Below are 9336 nucleotides of genomic sequence, written 5' to 3'. Positions count from 1 at the left end.
TTTTGCTTTCGCTTTTTCGCCTATCAAAAGTGTGCTCCCCCCTTTAAAAGTTTACGCCCCCAAGGCCGTAGATAACGACGGAGGGAAGTAAGGGCGTCGCAAGCCGCCATTTTGAGACAAAAGAGTTTTGTGTTTTTTGTCGGTGTGTGTCGACGAAAGGGTTTGTAAAAAAAAAACTATTTGAACACTGTCCGGTGGCTGGATTGGCGGCGCCATTTTGGGGCCCCTGCCGAAACAATGAAAGCGACGACCTTCTTCCCCTCCCTTTTTTGTTCATCTACACTTTGGGTTTTCCCTTATGCGCGCCTAGCAAAGTTGTCTCCCGCTTTATTCTTGTTTTATACTCCTGCGGGCCCTTTTTAACCCCGCTAAAAGTCCTTTTCGCAACTGCTGGGACAGCAAATCAGTCACGTATAAAATTTATTAGAGCATATAATTTTTTGTTCTCTTTTTTATTTCGAGATTTAAAATTTCAATTTTTACTTTTTTATTCTCACAAAAATTTTTTTATTCTTAAATTTTTTATTTAACAATAAAGAATAAAAATTAAAATAAAAATAATTAGAACAACTAGTTGCGTGTTTTTTGCTTTTCTGCTTTTGCTTTTTTCATTGAATTTTACAATGCAACAAACTGCTGCGCGCACAGATTAAAAAGACAATCGCCAAGGTTTTTAAGAGGAGCCGTCATTTTTGCCCCTTACCCACCCCTTTTTCCCCTGGGTTTAGTCCAGACTAATAAATTTTTGATTTTCCAAAAACTTTGCCTTTTGGGGGGTCAGGGTAAAATTTTTTTATTTTTCACTAAATCAAAGATTTTATTTTGACTCGCACTAGAGGCCCTTTTTTTTTGGGGAAAATTTAAAAATTTTATTCCTGGACTCGAACCCGGGGAAAATGTGTCGGTAAGGGGGAAAAATACGGTCTCCTCTTTTTAAACCCCTTTTGGGTCTTTTTTTCTGTGGGGCAGTATGTCACATGAATGTCCTTAAGGGCCGGGGGGCGATTGTGTAATTTTTTTTTTAAGTAAAAAATTTAAAAGGAAAAATTTCTTCCAATCACACATCGTTTTATTTAAAATCAATGCGGATTGTGGAAATTTTTTACTTTTCCTTTTACTTTAGAAAAAATTACACAATCGACCCCCTGGTTACAATAAGTGTTAAACTTAACCTTAAGAAAATTTTCAATACAGTCGTTATTCCCCTTATTTTTGACTGTGATTGGTGAATTTTTTTAAGCTTTGGGCTACTACTCTGTTGTAATCCCAAATTTTCAAAAAGCACCTGAACGGTGAAAGGGGGAAAAAAAGGTCTGTTTTTTTCACTGAACCAAAAAAATATAGACGGGACGAACACGGTTTTTTTTGTACCCCGCGGGGGCCGACTGGGGATTTGCAAGTTTTCTTACGTTACTGACTATCTATGCATTTCATAAAAAAATTTTCTTGGGGCTGGGGGGTTTTTTTCCCACCTCTTCCCCCAGTGTTTTGCGCCCAATCATCCGCCAATCGCTGATTGCTCTTCGCCCCAAAACTCGGCCTTTTTTGGGCCCGTTTTTTTCAGCTAACTGGCTACATTGTTCGAGATTGTCCTTTTTTCTGACTTGAAAGGAAAAATAACCTCTAAACTAATGTGCCTTAGCCAAAAAATATAAACGAATATAGAACCGGTTCCGATACCACCCCCCGGGTCGCACGAGCTTAGGGGACTTTCTTATTTACGTTACTATAGTACTATCTAAGCTTTCATACAGTAACGTATTAAAATATACAAGCAAAGTACCTCAGTCGTCGACCCCGGGGGACGAGAACCGTGCTTCTATATTGTTTTTATTCTTTGGCTAACTGGCAATTGTTTAAGGGGTTTTCTTTTTCCTTCAATGTCGAGCAAAAAAGGGCATCTCGAACTAATGTAGCCTTCACTGAAAAACAACCTAAAAATCCAATTTGGCGGCAAAAACGCAATCACTGATTGGCGGGTGACGTTTGGGCGCGAAAACTGGCGGGGAAAGGGGTGAAACACCCCTCCCCAAAAAATTTTTTCCCCCGTAAATTTCTTCCTGCTTTCGTTGAAACCCGGGCACTGGGAAAACCACTGCCAAAACTAAACATGGATTGCACGAATCCACTAAAGAATGTTCGCACCCCTTAGGGCGTGTCATTTAACCTGGGGTATATTTTGTATTCTTTATATATTATTTCAAGGTACCACTGCTTTTTCATACCCGTCCCCTTTTTTTTTTTCTACCAAAAAAACTTTTTTTTCTTTTCTACCCCACCTCTTCTTATATTGTCAACTTCTGTCAATTTTTTTTGACAACACAAAATTTAACATTTTAATTAAAATTTTTTAGAATCTTCTCATCATATAGTCTTTTTTGGTTATTTTTTGATATTGAATCTCTGATTGGATTTAATTTTGAAATTATAAAAATAAATTACTACAAAAAGATAAAAATTCAGGTTTTAATATATTATTTCTAAATAATAAAATTTTTATGATTTTTTGATTATTTTATTTTTGAAATGTCCATTTGCATTGAAAAATAAATTTGAAAATTTAAATTTCCAAAATGAAACCCCACTTTAATTTTTCTTCAAAAAATATTTAAAACGGTGTTTATTATGCAAAAATTTCATTGAGTTATTAGTAAATTCATGAAAATATAATAATGATTTTAAAAAATGTTATTATTTTGGAAATTTTACGTTAAAGCTTTTTAATCCCCAAAATTTTATTTCCCAGAGATTTCTTTTTTAATGCAATTGAGACGCTTTTTTCCCGTCAGAAAGAAGGCCCCTGGGCTTTAAAACCTTGGATTAATCATGAGAGTGCCACTTTTCCTGAACGCGAGTCGCGTTTGGGGCGGTCGAAGGGTATCTTTTTTATGGAGTTTTGCTGCAATCTTTGGCTGAAGAAACGAGGAGTCATGCCGGGGTCCCCCTTTCAGCAACGAACTTTTTTCCCACGAGCCCAAAGGGGAGTAATTAATTGAAATCATATATATATAAGTATTTATAAACATTTTTTCACTTATTCATTTTTTCATTTTTTGGGGATTACATTCCCGTTTTTGGGCGTGCTTAATGTTTAAACACATTGTACAGAAGAATATTTGGGAACGCTTTAAAATCGATTACCCTGGTTGCTGTAGAAATTGAAAAAAGGGGAAACCTTAAACCGGTTAGGAAATTGAATAGGTGAATTTACACTAATTTTTGAAAATTGTTTTTGCCGTTGGTTTTTTCCCCGTTGGGTTTTTAAAAATTTTTTTTCTTTGTTTTTAATACTTTTTTTAAATTTTTTTATTTTCTTTATATTCTGTAAGGTTTTTGGAGGGTTTTATTTTTAAAAAATATTGAGGGTTTTATTATAAAAGGTTTTATTTCTTTTTTTCCTCTTTTTTTTTTTTATTATAAAATTTAAATTTTTTTTTTGTTTTTTTATCTAATTTATTTATTTTTTTTTTATAATGTAAAATTTTAAAAAGGTTTATCACTCGGAGAACCCATTTTCTTTTTATGAATTTTTATCTCTTTGGGAAAGGGCCCAAAACCCCAAATTTTTTCGAAAAGAATTTTTGGGTTTGAATATAAAAAACCCCGGAGTGTAGAGGAAAGTTCTAAAGAAGAAGAACAAAAACATCGGGGTGGGTTTTTATGCAATTTTTTAACAAAAGTAAAAGGGTTTTTTAAAATAATAAATGTATAGAAAAATCGTTAAATGTATGTATATTTTTCTTTTAGATGGAGAAAAAATGTTTGTAATTAATTATTACCTATAATTTTAAAAATTAACTTTAAAATTTTTTTATAATTTTGAAATAACTTTGTCCCCTAAAAATACCCTTTTTTTTTAAAATTGAAAATTTTTTTGTGACAGGAAAGAAAAATTTATAACATTTTAAGATGTATATGCAAAACCTAATGGATTAAAAAAAAGTTTTAAAAAGGGCATTTTCTATTACAATTATAATAATTGTTAAGGCTTTTTTTTAAACATGCCCCAAAAAAAAATTTAACTTATATTTTACGTAGTTTCATACCCCATTTAATTTTTTCCTTTTTTTTCCCCATTGTAACAAATTAAAAAAAAATTTTTCAGGAAGGAAAAAGCTATTAGGTTAATCCTTTTAAAAAGTTGCAATTTTTTTACAATTATAAAAATACTTTCATTAGGTCTTTTATTTTTTGGGACAATTTTTTCATTTTTGATATTTAGACTTTTTTTTTTAAAATTTAAAAAAAATTTTTATTTTTCCCAAATTTTAATTTTAAATTTTATATTACAGTACACTACCCCCAAAACCCTTGGGGGCCCTTTTCAAAAAATTTCTGTTTATTTTTGAAATTTGATTTATTTAAAAGGGAAACCCAAATTGATTTTAAATAATAGACATTTTTCCTTTTTTTTCTCGAAAAATACAAAATCTTTTTTTAAATCTTTATTTTGTTTAAAAAGTGCTACATATAACGTTTGGTTTTGTGTAAAAAACCCCTGTTTTTATAATTTTTTTTTTAATTTGTATAATTAAAGATCTTTTTTACTTTAAAATTTAAGCGGGGATAACTTTTTATTTATATATTATAGGGAATTTAATTTTTGTGTGAATATGTCAGACACAAATTTAATATGGAAATAAAAATTTTTTTTATAAAAAATTAAAAATTTTTGGGGCACCTTAAAAAACTTTTAGGATTTGGAAAAAATTTTTTTTTTTAAGAAAAGAAATTTTTTTAAATTAAAAATAAATTTTGGAGACGCCCCAACGGGTTTAAATTAATTTTTTTATTTTTATTAGTTTTGATGCCATGTACAAAAAAAGAAAAACGTTTCGCCTTTTTTGGGTTTTAGGTCCTTATCAAGGGCAAAAATTTTTTTAACATTAAAAACTACAATAGTTTTTAAATCCCAAGAATTTTTGATTTTAAAAAAGTAAAGCGAAAACCAAGTTTTTATAATAACATTTAAAACGTCCCACAAATTTTTAAGTGCAATTTAATTAATTTTGTTCCATTTTAAAATATTTCAATATTTTTTATTGTGTCACGTAAACCCCGTTCGGTAGGAGGGAAAAGACCCCCCTAAGTTAAACAGTTTTGATTATTCTATCATAGATCTTTTTCCCAAAATTTTTTTGGGTCTTTCTTTTTAGGTTGATGTGTTAAAATTTTTTTTTTAAAAAAAACATTTTCAGAAATTTTCTTTTTTCCCAGGGGTTTTGTTTTCGAGGGAAAATTTTTAAGTTTGTCCATTTAAAGTCATGCGAAAAATTTTTTCCCATGTTTGCTTTATAAATTTTGATTGCTGACCATGCATTTTTATTTTTTTATTCATATTTTTCTTTTTTCCGAGTTTTTAAGGGTTTTGTCTTTTAGTTTTTTTCCGATGTATTGGGCCGTCAAGTCATTGCAGCAACTTTATAAACTATCTCGGTCATATGGTTTTGGGTTTAATTTTTTGTTTTTTCCCGGGGTTTAATAAACTTTATCAATTTTTTTTGGGAATTTTAAAAATTTAACATTAAGCCTTTTTCTTAATAGATTCTAAATGTCTCATTTTAGGTTTTTAAACCTTTACGGCTTAAAATACAAGACGAAATATCAAATACATTATATTTGTCAACTACGTTATGAGAATTTTCTAAAAACATGTTCTTTTATACATATATCGCTCGATGACCGTCCTAGGAAACAATTATTCAACAAGATTTTTTTAACCATCTGTAAGTTCTCATTATGAAATCGTTTTATCTGATAACAAAATAGCGTGGTCGACTAAGTTATTAATCGTGTTAACTTTGTATTTAAACGGATGGTATTTATATTGAAATATGTAAAATGGAACAAATTAATTATATATTGCACTTAAGAATTTGTAAGGTACGTTTAAATTGTTTTTTATAATCTTGGTTTGCGCTTTACTTTCTTAAAAATCAAAATTCTTGTATGTACATCTATTGTAGTTTTTTAATGTTAATTTTAGACTTGAAGGACCTAAACCTAAGGTCGAAACGTTGTCTTTTCTTGTACATGGCATCAAACTAATAATAATAAGAATTAATTTAAAGCCAGTTGGGTCGTCTCACATTATTTTTAATTTTATTCATCACTGGCGATACAAATATCTACTATTAAAAAATTTTAACATATCAAACAAACTGAAGTTTTTTTTAGAAGAATAAATGCGCAAAAATTAAATTTTTTTTTATTTGTATGTAATAATTTTTGCAAAATTTGGATATTTTACATATAGTTACTTATATTTAGAGATTATTCATGTTTGTTGTATAGTAAAACATATATTTAATATTTTATATATATAACGAAAAATATACATATTAGATATAAGAAATATATTTTTATGGAAGTGTATATAACATTAATACAGAGTTCTTAAAGGGAAAAACTTAAAATCCTTTCTGCAACTGTTTGAGGTATTTTTGGCGACATTCCATGTGATCAGCTGGTCTATTGTATGGCAACCAAACTGGCTCTCCCACAAAGTATCTTTTCGCTTTATGTAATTCTGAAAGAATTTATTTAGAAATTTTATAGAAAAATATATTTTTAGAATTTATAATAAATTGAGAGGGAGAGAGACAATCTTTTTAGGACAAAACTTTTTCTTATAAAAAAATTCACATAACTTATCTTTATCTCAATTAATTATCTTTGATATTAAATTTCTCAATATAACATTAATAACTTTTAATAAAGTTAAATATTTATTTAAAATTATTTACTCTCTTCTGTATCTCTCAGAAAAGAATTGAAAAGAGAAGAACAAAAAAATGTAAAAAAGAAAACAATTATGCTAGGATGCTTACATTAGTATCCAAAGTGAATCGGTGATAAATCCCACTAGGTATAATTATTAGATCGCCGGCCATGACTTCAATTCGAATCCAATGATCATCCTTATCTCGTACATCGAAGTAACCTGATCCATCCAGAATTAAACGTATCTCTTCATCGGTATGAAAATGCTCAGTGAAGAAATTTTTCAACTGAAGATGAAATACTTATTGTTAGATGAAGAGTATTAATATAATTACAAAATTTTAGAAAACTATAATATTAAATATACAGTTTAAAACTAGGATAAGTTAGTTTAGGGCAGTTAAAAACTAGGATTAATAGCATAAAAGAAATATAAAAAAACTATCTGATTTATCTGTCATATCCCAACATATCATGGAGTGCAATCACACAATAAAATGGGAAGAACAGATATTCTCGATCATGAAAAAAATTATTTTAAAAGGTTAAAATCTGAAATGATATCCATCAAACAGCAAGAGAATGGATTAAATTAATATGGAGGACACCGACTTATTAGACGAATGTTATTTCTCTCTTATAGAAGCGATAAACAGTGTATAAAATAGTCACCTTCGAATATTGTTTATAAAAAGGTCTATTGTTTGAGCGTTCACCCACATATAAATCCATACATAATACGGATAACATGTAAAATAGTGTAGACATGTAAACTGCGATACGATGCGGTGCTTGATCTCATAATATAAGTGATCATATATACTTCTATGCTTTCAATTTATTAAAAATATGATAAAATCACGCAGATTGACCACAATAATACAACGTCAAGCATATACTAAATTTATATAGTTTCTTTATAACGAAGTATGATAGTGGAGTATAAGATTGACGGCAATTTTAAATTTGGATTACTATGGGGTAAAATGTAATAAGCGCGGACAAATTGTACTCGTATATTGATTTTTTAATGATTTTATATTTACTGATTGATAAGACATAATAATGTTCGAAACTCTCATGGTATAATTACAAATAAATATTTAATTATTGCTACAAATCGTTTTATTTACTCGTGTATAAAAAAGCCTATCAGCATTAGTTGTCTTTATATTTAATATACAGAACAGGTAACAATATATTTTTCATAACTATGACTCTTCATATTATAAGTTTATGAAAAAATTGAACATTTACATCAAGTGTTTATGACAAATAGATAAATTTAACGTATAAGACGGGGCAACAAGAGCCAAATCGCGGATGACAATGCGTTATCCTAACGAAACTAAATAATTTTTCGTTAGAATTAAATACCGGTGCACAAGGCACCAAATTTTTACTTGGACACGGCAAGATTTTAAATATGAAATAATCTCATATTTTGAGATTTAATTCAATACCACCTTTAACCCCCCTACGGAAAATAAATAATAGATAAATACTTATTTAGAGGATAGTAAAAAATTTGAATCATATCTTTTCAATATTTTTGTTAAAAATTTTATCAAATTTTTTAGCAAATATAATTAAGCAATAAACTAAACTGAAACAAGCTACTTATTCAAATTCCAAAATTAAGCTCCTATTGATCTGATTATTAAGCAAAGATGTATGATTGTGAAAATGACAAATACAAAAAAATTTTTCATATTTTTATATTAATTTTCACAATGGCTATTTTATCAAATCTAAAGTTTGAATTTTATTACATAATTTAAATTACTTATAATCGATAAATCTGCTACTTTAATAGCAATCGAATCTAGAATTAGAAATGCAATACATTTTTCTTATACCTTTTTTCTTCATATTTGGTAACACTCTTTGGAGCATGTTATTTCATCCTCATACGTGTAACCACTTTCTCGCGTATTCCTTCAAAGTAGTATCTGTACTGTAATTAAGGTAATTTATCTGCAAAAAATATTTCGAAAGCTGCACTATACTAAATTAAAAATTACATATATATACATATTATTTTATATAATTAAAATATGTATATATTAGATTTAATATATTACTATATACATATATAATTTAAAATAGTAAGTTTTATTATATGTACATAATTATACATAAAAAATTCATATAATAAATTATATAATATCTATATATTAAGCACCGTCGTCTGTCTGTCTGTCTGTACCCGAACTACTTCCGCATTTGTGGACCGATTGTCTCGAAATTGGTACCAAATGTTGCAATTTTCGGGGGTGGCTGCTGTGGGTTTTTTTTTTAATTTTTTAATTTTTATTTTTTTTCCTCAGAGGAGGGTATGTTTTTGCAAAAAAAATTTTTTTTTGCAATATTTCTGACACATAGTATCAAAATGTTGCAAAATTTTTGGAGATAGCGACGATGCGGTTTTTTTAAGTGTTACCTTCCACCCACTCACCCACCCACGGCATTTACCCACATGCATGCGCATTTATGGACAATTTTTCACAAAATTAGTACCAAAATGTTGCAATTTTTCTGAGGAAACTGCTGTGTGGGTTTTTATTACGTAAGACCCAAACCCCCCCCTTTTAAAAATTTTTTTAAACGGGC

At 28.9% G+C, this 9336-nt stretch overlaps 1 pseudogene across 1 annotated transcript; it reads right to left on the bottom strand.

Annotated features, from left to right (window-relative positions):
• Positions 1-6410: 6410 nt before the first annotated feature.
• LOC146721588 (acireductone dioxygenase pseudogene) lies at positions 6411-8700 on the bottom strand (annotated as a pseudogene). Its single transcript, XR_014925604.1, has 3 exons — positions 8583-8700; positions 6831-7010; positions 6411-6529 (listed from the first exon to the last, which is right to left on the bottom strand). The product of XR_014925604.1 is annotated as an acireductone dioxygenase pseudogene (transcript).
• Positions 8701-9336: the final 636 nt, after the last annotated feature.

Source organism: Nylanderia fulva, unplaced genomic scaffold, assembly GCF_048542155.1.
Source record: "Nylanderia fulva isolate GAGA-0341 unplaced genomic scaffold, ASM4854215v1 Scaffold449, whole genome shotgun sequence".
Classification (NCBI taxonomy): domain Eukaryota; kingdom Metazoa; phylum Arthropoda; class Insecta; order Hymenoptera; family Formicidae; genus Nylanderia; species Nylanderia fulva.
This window is presented reverse-complemented; position numbering and strand designations above follow the sequence as displayed.